Here is a 14,466-nt window from a genome sequence, read left to right on the forward strand (position 1 = left end):
AAAATGTCCAGAACATTACAACGGACTTTATCACAGACTGGACTGAATAATGAAGAACTCCAATGATTTTTTTGCTTGCTATAACTTTCAGTTCAATTCTGTTTTGTGTTTGTATGATTTGTGTAAATCCTATTTATTTAAATTATCCTTCAGGCCACCCAAAGAGGACGGGGGTCCCTGCTGAGTCTGGTTCCTCTCAAGGTTCCTTCCTGTAATTTTAGAGAGTTTTTCATTCCCACTGTCGCCCTTGGCTTGCTCAATAGGGGTTTTTTGGTCTGTTGGTCCTGGATTCTGTAAAGTTGCTTTGAGACAATGTCCATTGTAAAAAGCGCTATATAAATAAATTTGACTTGACTTGAGGGTGAAGAGAATGGATAAACTTTGTCACTAGGCACTCGCCATGGTTATACCTGTACACACACACACACACACACACACACACTAATACACACTAATATGATACAAGGTTTCTAGCAGTATCATACAGTATTTTTTGCTTCTTTTTCTTGCAAGCTAATTATAAAAAAGTAGCAAACAAATACAGTATGATGCTACTAGAAGCCTTGTATCATAGGCTTGAAGCAGCTAAATATAAATACTTCTGTCTACATAGCTAAAAGTAGCTCTACGTATGTAATAGTAGTAGTATTAGTTAATAGCTACTTTTGTAGCTAACAAAAACAGTTATAGAAGCCTTGTATCATAGGCTTGAAGCAGCTAAATCTTCTAAGTATCTAAATATCTAATTAGCTAGAAGAAGCTAAATCTACATTTGTAATAGTATTAGTATCAGTTAATAGTATGGGTTTGTTTTAAGTACCAAGGTAATCAAAAAAGCTAACAAAAACAGTTCTAGGAGCATTGTATCATGCTAGAAGTAGCTAACAATTACACTATTACAAATGTAGATTTAGCTACTCTAAAGCTAGTTAGCAACTACGTTTCTGCTAATAACAGCTTCACACTAGCTAAATCTACATTTGAAACAGACTAAACTAAAAAGCTGAGATTACTACTGTTTAAAAGCCGCGTCTCTGACTCTGTGTGTACGTGTATATCAGTGATATGTTTGATCTGATCTGTACTGCTAGTGTTTAACCACATCCTTCATTTATTCTTTTCTTTCCTTCCTCAAGGACGAAACACTTGAGCTGCGTCCCAAACCACAAACTACCATGCTGAATATTATCACAAAACGTTATTTCACCTAGCATATGCTCATTCTGACATAACAGCGTAGCACCTGATTTTTAATCACAACAAAATATAATAATAATAATAAAATATAATAATAGCAATAATAATAACAGTAATAATAATAATAAAATATAATAACAGTAATAATAATAATAAAATATAATAACAGTAATAATAATAATAATAATAAAATATAATATAGTAATAATAATAATACAATATAATAACAGTAATAATAATAATAATAATAAAATATAATAACAGTAATAATAATAATAAAATACATCATCAGTAATGATATAATAATAATAATTAAAAAGTAACAAAATATAATAATATCAAAACAATAATATAAATTCTACTACTACTACTAATAATAATAATAATATAACAAAAAATAACAATAACAACACTGATAACAATAATGATATAATTAAAATAGCAATATAATAGTAATAATAGCAACAACAAAAATAACAATATAGTAATAAAATATAATAACAGTAATAATAATAATAATAATAATAATAATAATAATAATAATAACTGCATAAGTGCTGTACATCTTCACCAACCAACTTACCTTGTAGATCCTTTATTTTAATGTTACATATTAATACAAATTTCAGGTTCAACAACTTTTTTAGTAACTGGATAATACATCATAATACATGATTAATAAATTCTATATAAAATATAAAATATAATATTTAATACAACCTCCATATTCTAATATTAATATTACAGAAGTAGGGAGGTGAGGTGACTAGACAGCTAGTGTTGGTACCACATGCTATAGCTCAGGGTTCTGAATTTGTCATAAACAAACTTTGACTATGTAAGATTAAAATCAAAATTATATCTCCAGAAAGGAGCGTCAAATATGTGCAAAGGAGAGAACAATAAAATCAGAAATAAAAAGTGTGTTTGTGTGTGTAAATAGTTCTTTAGCATTTGGGTACTTTGAATCACAGTTGAATCACTCAGTATTACTTGCTGGATGCCGGTGGTTGAAACAGTATATTATGCTAGCCCACCACCGCTGAGACCCGGGTGGCATCCAAGAATCAGAGTATTCTCTACTGATGCTGCAAGATTTTTTTTATTAATTCGGTTGGCAGAGAATGCCTCCGAGGGTCAGTTCTAATAAATCACCCTTTGCTTGGTGACGTTGTATCACATGATCTCAGTGGTTCTGTGAAGTTATTGTTGAGCTAAAGTTGTTGGAGGAACTGTAACTGTAATATCAACAGGTTTGGGACTTTTTGGCAAAAGGCACTGAGTGTGTGTGTGTGTGAGTGTGTGTATACAATTGTTTGCCGGTCCTGCTGAGAAGACATATGTGTGAAGCTTTGACTTCTGCCCTCTGATCCTGCCATCTGATCTTCTGGACGGAATTTACACCCATGCCGCCCCCCAACCAGCTGTTGACAGAGCTCATCATCGCAGCTCCACGGCCTTTTCATTCACCCTGACGGATGATTCTGTAGTTTAACTGCCTTTACTTTCAGCACCCAGGCGTTATTATAAAAGACAGATTGATGGATGTATTGGTAGGGAGATGAGGGCTGATGGACCTGCTGAGAGGACACTTATGGTCCCATAGGGACTCTGAGGGACGTGGACCGGTGGTCCTAGTGAAGGTGATAACTGAGTGCTGATGGTTTTTCCCTGTCTTGACTGTTGGTGGCCTCAGTCACGCCTAAGTCATGGTGTGTTAAAGGTCCTGTGTCAGGAGTGTGCATGCTTGTGTGTGGGTGTGTGTGGATTTTTGTATGGATAAATAGCCAAATTCAGAAGTCTAAATCACCCATTTAATTAAGAACAATTATTTAATGTTCATGTTTTTACCACCACTTTATTCTGGTCAGGGTCAAGGTTGGTCTGGTTTCCCCACCCTCTCAAACCCCCTAGACTGACCGACAGATCCGCTGGGGAATTGAACCCTGGATCTCAACTATAATGGGCTAACGTACTGATTGTCAATTAACAGCATGGATCATTCATTCAGTCTGTTTTACCACTGCTTTAACCTGGTCAGGGTATTGGGGGGTCTGAGAAACACCACAGACAGGTCACCAGTCCATCACTGGGCACACAAACCCACACCCACACACACTTAGGGCAATTTTAGTAGCTCCAGTTAATCTGACTGCATGTAATTGGACTTGTGGGAGGAAACCGAAGTGGGAGAACATGCAAATTCCACACAGAAAAGGACCCTCGACTCCTGAGAGCACTGCTCACTCAGATATTAAAAAAAGCTCTGGCAATTAGCAAATAGATTCTGTATTTCTATATAATTAGATACGTATTAAGACAGTACAGTAACGTTTCTTCCTTGAGTTTTCAGGTGGCACCGGGTCAACGCGACCCTGATCAGGATGACGGGGTTATTAGACATTGAGTACCACTCGTAGCCACAGGAGGGCGCCAGCTACCGAGCTATAGCGGCCACTACACGCTCACACATCGGCCGTGCAGTGATGATTGCGGCATTGTTTACAGCTGTCGTGTGTCACAAACTCATTCAAAAATTAAATAAAATAAACAAACTAATATTAAAATATATATTAATAGTAGAAATAGATGAAAAAGTTTGATGATGAAGTGACTAAACCTCATACAGAGCTGTATCAGCTACGAAGCGATTAGCATTATTCACACGATTAGCATTTAAAAATAAGCGATTTCAGAGCAAAATTAGGCCAGAAGTATGTGGACACCACTCCTAACTCCTGTGTTTAGTTCTCTGTGCCACACCCACTGCTAAAAGGTGCAGGAAATTCATTCATAAATTAAATGCTTCTAACTTTGTGGCAACAGTTTGGAAGTGGTTCATTCCTGAGTGTATAAAACCAAGCCCAAACTTCAGTGGCCTGTCTGGAGCATGACCTCAACCCTACTGAACACTTTGGGATGAACAGGAATGTTGACTGTGAGCCAGGTCTTGCTCCAGTGTCCAGTCTTACAAATGCTATTGTAATGTAATCGAATCGAATCGAATTCAAAATCCTTTAGAAAGTCTTGCCAGATGAGTGGAAGCTGCTATAGCTGCAACATGCGGTGAACGTTTATCACAAACGAACGCATCATGTTCACATTTCTTCCAGTTCTGACGCTTGACAAAAGGAACTGAAGCTCCTGATCCATTTTTCTATCCTGTTAGCAGTATATTATACAGTATTATGCTATAACATCACTTGCTAGCTGGATAATTACATGAATCAGCAGGTGTAGGTGTTCCTGTTAAAGTGGCCGGGAGTATAGAATAGGCATAAATATAAAATGAATTATAAAACATATTTTATTTATATAATATGCATATAAAACTTTGATGAATAAATAAATAATTAATAAATACAAAGCTAAATAAATTAGGCCTGTACGTTTGATATATTGTTATATATTTAAATACATTTTCAGAATATTGGCTAGATTGGCAGAAGCTAATGCAGTTTCTTTTATTTATATAATATGTATATATGTATATAGTTTATTTATATAATATGAATATAAACCATTGATGAATAAATAAATAAATAAAAATAAATTAGACCTGTATGTATATAAATGTACAGAATATTGACTATATAAACTGCCTTCAGCAGAAGCTAATGTAGTTCAATTTATTTATATATTATGTATATATGTATATATTTTATTTATATAATATGTTTTTAAAATATTGATGAATAAATGAATAAATACAAAGCTAAATAAATTAGGCCTGCATTTTTGACATATTGTTATATATTTAAATAAATGTACATAATATTGGCTATATAAACTGTTGTCAGCAGAAACTATTGCAGTTCCTTTTATTATTATTATATTTATACATGTATATACTTTATTTATATAATATGTATGCATGTATACTTTATTTATATAATATGTATATCAAACATTGATAAATAAATGAATAAATACAAAGCTAAATAAATTAGGTTTGTATGTGTGAAATATTGTTATATATTTAAATACATTTACAAAATATTGGCTATATAAACTGTCGTCAGCAGAAGCTAATGCAGTTCCTTTTATTTATATAATATGTATACATGTATATACTTTATTTTTATAACATGTATATAAAACATTGATAAATACATGAATAATACAAAGCTAAATAAATTAGTCCTGCATTTTTTACATATTGTTATATATTTCAATAAATGTACAGAATATTGGCTATATAAACTCTTTGGTCATTGGTAGAAGCTAATGCAGTTCCTTTTATTTATATAATATGTATATAAAACATTGATGAATAAATGAATTAATACAAAGCTAAGTGAATTAGGACTGATTGTTTGATATATTGTTATATATTTAAATAAATATACAGAATATTAGATATAAATATCATTGGCATTGACGGAAGCTAATGCAGTTCCTTTTATTTATATAATATGTATATAAAACATTGATGAATAAATGAATTAATACAAAGCTAAGTGAATTAGGACTAAATGTTTGATATATTGTTATATATTTAAATAATAATATATGTAATATGTATATAAGACATTGATAAATAAATGAATAAATACAAAGATAAATATATTAGGCCGTACATTTGACATGTTGTTACATATTTAAATAAATGTACAGAATATTGGCTATATAAACTGTCACAGGCAGAAGCTTTGTTCTATTTGTGCCATTTCACAGAGATTCAGGATTTGCTTGATGATTAAATAAACACAAATCATTTCCTTCGCGGTACCTTGTTTTTAGACACAGGACTTGCAGTGTAATAATATCCTTTACAGGGAAATCTCGGCCCGCAGCTGAATTAAATGAGAAAACGAGGTTTGGGCCTGCGTTTGAAGGGCAGCCTGTTAAAATGTCTGGGATATTTTTCACTAAGGAGACTCAAAAATAAACCCCAAACCAAAAAAGCCACTTGCTATAAAAAGCCACATTTTCTTCCAAAAAGCTGCTGCATCAAAGTGACACAGTTCAGCAGGAATCAGGACCGAACTGCAGGCGACGTGTTTGGGATTTTCTTTAACCTGTCTAGAACATTTTCCTGCTCACTTTTCATTGTGTTTATTTTTACGTTTTCCGCATCATAGGATTGAGCAATTAGCTCCTGATAAACGCTGGTAGATCTGATCTGAGTTCAGCTCTTGTCCCACCACATCCTTCGTTTATTTTCTCTTTTCTTTCTTCCCTCCAGAAGGAAAGACTCGGCTGAGTCCCAAACCGCACACCACCGCACTGAATAGCGACTCTAAAAAGTATCACATCTGTAACTAGCAGTCCAGGCATTAGCACCTACTACCATTTTTTTTGAATTTGCAGTAAAAAATAGTGAATAATTATTATAACTAATTATTATAACTATTATTATAACGATTAAATATTATAATAATTATTATCCCTACCAAAAAAGAAAAATGCTGGACAGTCTGCTTTGTGTTTTCTATATGCCCCGCCCGTATGGCCTGCTCCGGTATGCCTGCTCCCTGGTCAAGAAGTGTAAACATATTTAGCACTGGCACTCGGGTACAGTAGAGGTCACATGACAATGGAAACAATCACTGTGTATGTGGGATCACGGATTTAAAAACAGACCAGACCAGAGGGGACCATGTGGTGGAAAAGGGGCAGAAATATCCCATTGATTTTGGATCCTGATCAGGGTTACCTTACAGCAGCGGTCCCCGACCTTTGTTGCACCACGGACTGGTTTCATATAAGATATAAGTTCATGGACCGGCGGTGGAGGGAGGATTTACATTTTACATTTTACATTTTCAGCATTTAGCAGATGCCTTTATCCAAAGCGACTTACAGTTACAGTATACAGTCTGAGCAATTAAGGGTTAAGGGCCTTGCTCAAGAGCCCAACAGCAGCAACCTGGCAGTGGTGGGGTTTGAACCAGTGACCTTCTGATTACTAGTCCAGTACCTTAACCACTAGGCTATGGCTTGCCCCTAAAATAAAATAAAATAAAATAAAGGATTTGAAATAAAATGATTCGATGAGCATAATAAAAAACACAAAGTTCATAACAATATCACTCACCAATGATGGAAAATCAGTGGGAACCCTGAGCTTTTTTGCTGCACCGAGATGCTCCCACCTAGGGGTGATAGGAGACAATAACACCTGAAGTGTGTTCCTCATGTCCAGTCTACTCTGTAACTTTTGTAATGGGTTAAAATCCCACTGCAAGCAGTGTTTTTAGCTCTAATTATTTATTCTTTTTGTGCGACCCGATAATAAATGACCCACGGACCGGTATCACTCTGTGGCCTGGTGGTTGGGGACCACTGCCTTAAAGGACGCAAATCACAGGGCTTTGGCCAAATCCCCCCACAGGCATAGCCAATCATTTCTGTGTGAATGCCCGACTGGCAGATAGCACCGCTGAGATCTGGATCCAAGTGGTGGTAGGCATTTACATTTTGGGCATTTAGCAGATGCCTTTAGCCAAAGTGACTTACAGTAGTGTGACAGTATACAGCCTGAGCAATTGAGGGTTGGGGGCCTTGCTCAAGAGCCCAACAGCAGCAACCTTACAGTGGTGGGGCTTGAACCAGTGACCTTTTAATTGAAAAGATTTTGTGTTAGATGAACTTCTAACACTTGATCACAACAGACTTTCAGCTTCAGTGCAAAACTGAAGAAAAAGAAATGAAACAAAGAAACTTGTGTGAGCTTGATTGTTTGCTAAACTAATTTTATTTCAATACCAAGAACTTATGCTTGGATCAGCATTACTAACAGTCATTATGAATAAAAGATGTAATCATTAAATGTAAATGAATTAATGTTAATGTGCTGTTTACAAATGCATGAATACAAATAAACTCATTTACACTCATTGATTTTTCTGGTGTAATCACACTAACTGTATTCTCCGACTGTACTGGTCGTACGGTAATCCTGACTGGATTAACACTTTATGCCTGGAGTGTGTCTGTTCATCAACACTGCTGCTCAGTCGAGCACACACACACACACACACACACACACACACACACACATACACACACACACACACACACACACACACTAAACCTCGTCTTATCACTCCATTCAATCCACACAGAAGGTTTAGACGTTACGGCTCTTAAACTGTAATACTGTGTACGCATGTGTGATGGTTCTAATCTCACATGAATCACTTTTTAATGCCGCTATAATAAATCTCTACATTCACATGCAAGGCTGTACGCTTCGATCTGATAGTGTACGGTGTGTTTTTTTCATTCAGGTTCAGACTCTGTAGGAATGTGGGGTCTTTCTTTACGGGTCTGAAGCTTTTATGAAGAAGACGTACTCACATGAGCAGGACGGCGTGCACACACACACACACACACACACACACACACACATATAGACATGAATGGAAAATCTGATGTTAAGGGATCGAAGTTATGATCTAGATATGTGTGCACGTTGTAGCTCTAGCACCTGATCTGATCTCACTAGCCGCACCGCTGAGAGATGCACAGTAAGATACTTTACTCACTCTTTATTATTTATTATTGCTCACCAACTTTGCAATTATGACAATTCGAGCCATTGAGGGTTAAGATTCTTGCTCAGGGGCCCAACAGTGGCAACTTGATGTTGTGCTGATGGGTCTTGAACCGCCAAACTTATGATTGCTATGATTGTCTAGTACCTTAAAGACTGAGCTACCAACTGACCCCTGTGGGTTTGGTACCCGGAAACACTGGGCGCAAAACAATTTGGACAAAGAGGGAGTTTAGAGCAGCCAATCCACCTACTGCATGTTTTGGAAAATTCAGAGAAAGCCTATATAGACTAGAACATGAAGAAATGAAACAGGTTAAAGTTCTGCTCTGATTAAAGTCCTGTTCCCCACAGCTTTGTGGGTCCTGCTGAGTTCAAATCAATCCTCACCCCTTGTCCCTGTTTTCAGGAGTTTGGCATGTTCTTTTTGGGCTCCCTTTCCTAACACAGATTTGATTGGCTGCGCAATCCTGGTAATTTATTCTTGCATCCCCCTTTTGCCTCTAAATCTAGTTGTTTCTGATTCGCTGTTGTAATTCCGCTGCTTGCACCACCCCCATTCTGGCCGCCTGCAGTCTGTGGCTGATTCTTTTCACCAGCCAGCAGCGGCTTCCCACACAGAGCCGTATCGCTATGCATTATGAACATTTTCACCAGTTCCAGGGATCATATATTGCAACAACAGTGAGAACAACCCCCATCCAGCCCCAAACCCCCCCCCCCCCCCCCCCCCCATAGACACCACCAATTGTGTCTCTAGGATGGCCGACCAGGACGGTAACACCGCTGAGATTTGAGTCCTCACAGTGGTGTTCAAGCGTCACTCAAATGCTCATTTTTGAAAACCAACAGAAAAAAAGCTTATACCAGATGAGAAAAGCTAGACTGACGTTCATGAAGTTCACGGAGGCTTTATGAAGGGTGTGTGTGTCCCATTGGACACTATGGCTGTGCTGTAGTCTCTATAATGGTCATCTGCTGACCATATCCATAGCTGCTGATAACTTGCAGATGGCAGTGGAATAAAATAAAGTATAAAGCCGTGAAATCCACAACAATGATGTCAGTCTAGGAATTTGCTCTGATTGGTTTAAAGGAATCAGGGTCAGCTCAAAGGGAGCGGTAACAGTTTTAAACAATCTGCTATTTTAATCTCACAGCAATTTAGAGTGTGTTGTGACCCTGGTGGTCCATCCTGGTGTAGTTGGGATGGTAAAGCAATCACAGGACAGTGTGTCAGTAGGTGACACCCAGCGAGGGGTCAGAAGGTGACACAAGCTCTGGTGTTAATGCCTAACGTCATGTTTCTCTCAGGATTTGGTCACGCAGAGAAAAGGAATCTATACTGTGAAGGTCTGCTCTGTTCCACACTTTACCTTTATATAAAACTACAGTACAGGTATATCGTTACTCCTCAAGCTACAAACATTCAAAATATCAATTTAATACTAGTGCACATCACACAGCTCTGAAAATTAAATTAGTGTTCTTCCTACCTTCATTTTTCTTCTTTCTGTCTTCCTTCCTTCCTTCCTTCCTTCCTTCCTTCCTTCCTTCCTTCCTTCATTCCTGCTGTCTTTTGCTTCCCATGTCCTTCCTTCCGTCCTGCTGTTTTTTCCCCTTCCTTCCTTCTTCCTCCCTGTCTTTCTTTTCCTTCCTTCCTTCATTAATTCCTGCTGTCTTTATCAATAATTCCATCAGACCTCATTTCCCTCAGACCAAGTGTATCTGATGATCATCCAGCCAGGCTGGTGCCTTATTTAGCCAGCTGTGTCGTCTATAAATTTAAAACCTTTCATTTTTAAGGCTGTAGGACTCTAACAAACCACAATGGGAGCCGTTATCTCCAACTGGATGAGAGCTGGTACATTGAGTAATGTACACAGGAGTGGCTAGCTTTGCTAAAATTCCTTTAAGGGATCATCTACAGAAGCAGGATAGATGTTTCTCATACTTTTTATGCCCATCTAATTTTTTTTTTCTGTTCCTACATGACCGACTGCTGATAATTTGCTGGTTTTTGAAATGCTAAACTGGGTTTCTTAATGAGTTTTGAAAAGACTGCGGTCTGCAGAATGAGCTATGTTGTTTTAAACGTGCACGATGAAAGGATTCCAGTTTTCTCGTGACCAACTGTGGTTCCTATTATGTTTGGAAAACTGGCAATGTCAAAGAAGCATAATGTGTGTGATCATAGATCGGCTTTTGTGTAACAGAACTGTGTGAGTGTGTGTGGGTAAAAAAATGAGTAATAAGGTCTTTTAAATGCTTCTCTTTTCGTTTCTGTGCCATTGTGCAGTGGTAGTTTGATTTTCGATTATTTTGTAGTAAAAAAAACATTGTCGTCCAGGCGTTTTGCCATCACAATGCGCCCAGCCTTGTTCGAACCTTTTCTGACCTTTTCTGATGCTCCCGCCCTGCCTCATTTATTAAGAATATCAATACTAATGTGTCAAAAAAGTATTTTCCCTGTGGATGCAATTAAAGACTTAAAAAAAACAAAGTTAAGCTTTTTAATAAGTGTGTGTGTATGTGCATATTTCGGTCTGGTTTTCCCCGTTGAGAAGCCCACGATGCCGCTTATCTTTATAAGGGTTGTTAAGATTCAATCCTCCTGCACAGTACTCAGAAGGGCCGGTCCTGCGTAGGGTGCAGGGAGTGAATACCCACAGTTTGGTCATAATCTCACTTTAGCGTCTCTCAGGCGCCCCGACTAATCACTCCCTCTTTCCATCTGTCTATAAGAGCTGATAAAGATACGAGCCAGAGCACAGAGGAGAAGAGACGGACACCAAACTGAACGAGCCGGTCTATGAGTAACTAAAAGAAACTATACGAACCAAAAACATCCTTTAGTATTTACATTCATTCATTCATTCATTCATTCATTCATTCATTCATTCATTCATTCATTCATTCATTCATTCATTTATTTATTTAATTATTTATTTATTTATTTATTTATTCAGTGTCTGTTTCACCACCGCTTTATCTGATTCAGGGTCGCAGTGGGTACAATTCACTGGGCGAAAGGTAGAAAACAACCTGGACAGGTTGCCAGTCCATCACTGGACAAACACACACAAACTCTAGGGCAATTTAGTAGCTCCAACTACGTTTACATTTGCTGCATTTAGCAGACGCTTTTACCATTATCACTGATACATACATACAATTTGAGCAATTGAGGATTAAGGGCCTTGCTCAGGGGCCCAATAGTGGCAGCGGAGGGGCTTAACCCAGCACCCTTCTATTGACTAGCCCATTACCTTAATCACTGAGCTACCACTTAACTGACTGCATGTCTTTTGACATGGGGAGAACATGCAAACTCCACACAGAAAGGACCCAGAGTGCTCCACCTGGGAATCGAACCCTGGACCTTCTTGCTGGGGGCGACAGTGCTACCCACCGAGCCACTGTGTCGCCCTTCAATTCTTACAGTGTTGCAGATTTATATAAACAGGTACTTTAGATGTTGCACAGCTCTGTGGTCTTAAGGACCAAGGTTCGTGCCTCAACTGTAGTTGCTGATTTGTATTTCCGCCTTTACTGCTGCAGTCCTTTACTCCTGACCGAGGAGGCCAACAAGTGTGCAGTAGCTGGTGCTTCTTTTCATCTGCACCAGGAGAGTTCATCTGGAGACCCGTATCGCGCACAGAGAGTCCCACCCCGATCTCCATTATCCCCAGTCTCATTGTGCAGTTGGCATCGATCAGTCAGCAGAGGTCGTAACTGCAGCAGTTATGAGGAATCCCTATGGCACCCCCTCACTGTCTGTATAGATGCCCGTCTGGCTGTTATCACGGGCGAGACTTTTTTTAAAGTTATATTTCTTTGACAACCTGGATAAACCATTTCCTCCAGTTACTTACATGTTCTCATTGTATTTGAGTGGGTTTTCCTTCAGGTACTCCGGTTTCCCTGCACCCCCGTTAGCCATAACCAAGAGATTACTTGACTGATGACTGGATGGCTGAATCTGCATATAAAACAAGCATGTACATGCATGCATGTGTGCACTCGTGTCGTCATCTGTTTGACGGGTTTGTGCGCATCACTACAGACGTGTTAGAAACATTAGCGGCGTGTTTTCCCTCCCATCGCTGTGTGTATGACAGAGAGCAGCATCACACAGGCTGCGCTGCTAGAGATTAGCGTCGACTGATTCGAAGTGTTGCATCACGTTTGAGCTGATAATGTGAACCCCGGAGCTCGGGACGTGCCAAGGAGCTTTAGAGTCGTCAGACATGGTAGAGGAGCGTGATAACATCCACTTATCTCACACGATGTGATGGAGCAGAGAGAAGACGGTAATGTGACACATGGAGAGATGTGTGTGAGGGTTTGATTCTCGCTGAAAGACTGAAGTGGGCTCTGAGTGAGTGAGTGAGTGAGGCGGGTAAGGACTCATCAACCACTCAAATCAACCAGTGACTGACTGAGTGAAGTAAATGACCAGACAATAAATTTCTGTGGTGTTACGATTGATGTCTCATTTTCTCTCGATGTCTCATTGGGTTCTTGGGTTTTTATTGCCTGCAAATGCTCCGGCTGAGGAGACGCCAGCACAGCTTTGAACCTTACTGAGGGGACAGAACGAGAACGTACCCGAGACCACCCCTTACTTCTTGTTTCTGGATGGATTTTGCAGATGTTCAGCGCCAGCTATTCTCTCTGAGCGCTTTATTAGCGGCCTGATGCCTGTAACAGGGATACGAGCATGGCCCTCCTCTCTCATACGCTGAAGAATGTCCACACACTTCACACACCACTGAGTTCCTCTGAGTTCCTTTTGACCGGTGCTCGCTTGTTTCATCACAGAATTGTCTTTATTTGGCACATCTGGTGCAAACGATGATTGTCCATTTTATCAGCTCCACTTATCATATAGAAGCACTTTGTAGTTCTACAATTACTGACTGTAGTCCATCTGTTTCTCTGCATGCTTTGTTAGCCCCCTTTATGCTGTTCTTCAATGGTCAGGACCCCCACAGGACCACCAGAGAGCAGGTATTATTTAGGTGGTGGATCATTCTCAGCACTGCAGTGACACAGCAGCACTGCTGGAATTTTTAAAAACCTCACTGTCAATGCTGGACTGAGAATAGTCCACCAAAAAACAGCGCCCCGTGGGCAGCGTCCTGTGACCACTGATGAAGGTCTAGAAGATGACCGACTCAAACTACAGCAATAGATGAGCAATCGTCTCTGACTTTACAAGTTGGACCAACTAGGTAGGAGTGGACAGTGAGTGGACACTGTATTTAAAAACTCCAGCAGCGCTGCTGTGTCTGATCCACTCATACCAGCACATCACACACTAACACACCAGCACCATGTCAGCGTCACTGCAGCGTTGAGAATCATCCACCACCTAAATAATACCTACTCTGTGGTGGTCCTGTGGGGGTCCTGACCATTGAAAAACAGGGTGAAAGCAGGTTTAAAAGGATGCAGAGAAACAGATGGACTACAGTCAGTAATTGTAGAACTAAAAAGTGCTTCTATATGGTAAGTGGAGCTGATAAAATGGACAGTAAGTGTAGAAACAAGGAGGTGGTTTTAATGTTATGGCTGATCAGTGTATACAAGACAGGAGCAGGTTCAGTGGTGGTGGTCTCAGACTTTTGGCCCCTGCTGTAGTTAAAGTCTATATAATAAATAAATGAGAGAGAGAAAATAAATGTGTATAACTGTGTGTATAGGTTTGAGTGTGTGTGTGTGTGTGTGTGTGTGTGTGTGTGTATTGTGGCTCACATGAAGTT

General features: G+C 39.0%; 1 protein-coding gene across 1 annotated transcript in view; it reads right to left on the bottom strand.

Moving 5' to 3' along the window:
- rps12 (ribosomal protein S12) overlaps positions 1–13,910 on the bottom strand; it is a 146,504-nt gene extending 132,594 nt beyond the window's left edge. The window contains exon 1 of the mRNA XM_063015317.1: positions 13,901–13,910. The gene's annotated coding sequence lies outside the window, so the exon portion shown is untranslated. The remainder of the gene's footprint in view (positions 1–13,900) is intronic.
- Between the last annotated feature and the right edge of the window lie 556 nt (positions 13,911–14,466).

Source organism: Trichomycterus rosablanca, chromosome 19 (genome assembly GCF_030014385.1).
Source record: "Trichomycterus rosablanca isolate fTriRos1 chromosome 19, fTriRos1.hap1, whole genome shotgun sequence".
NCBI lineage: Eukaryota > Metazoa > Chordata > Actinopteri > Siluriformes > Trichomycteridae > Trichomycterus > Trichomycterus rosablanca.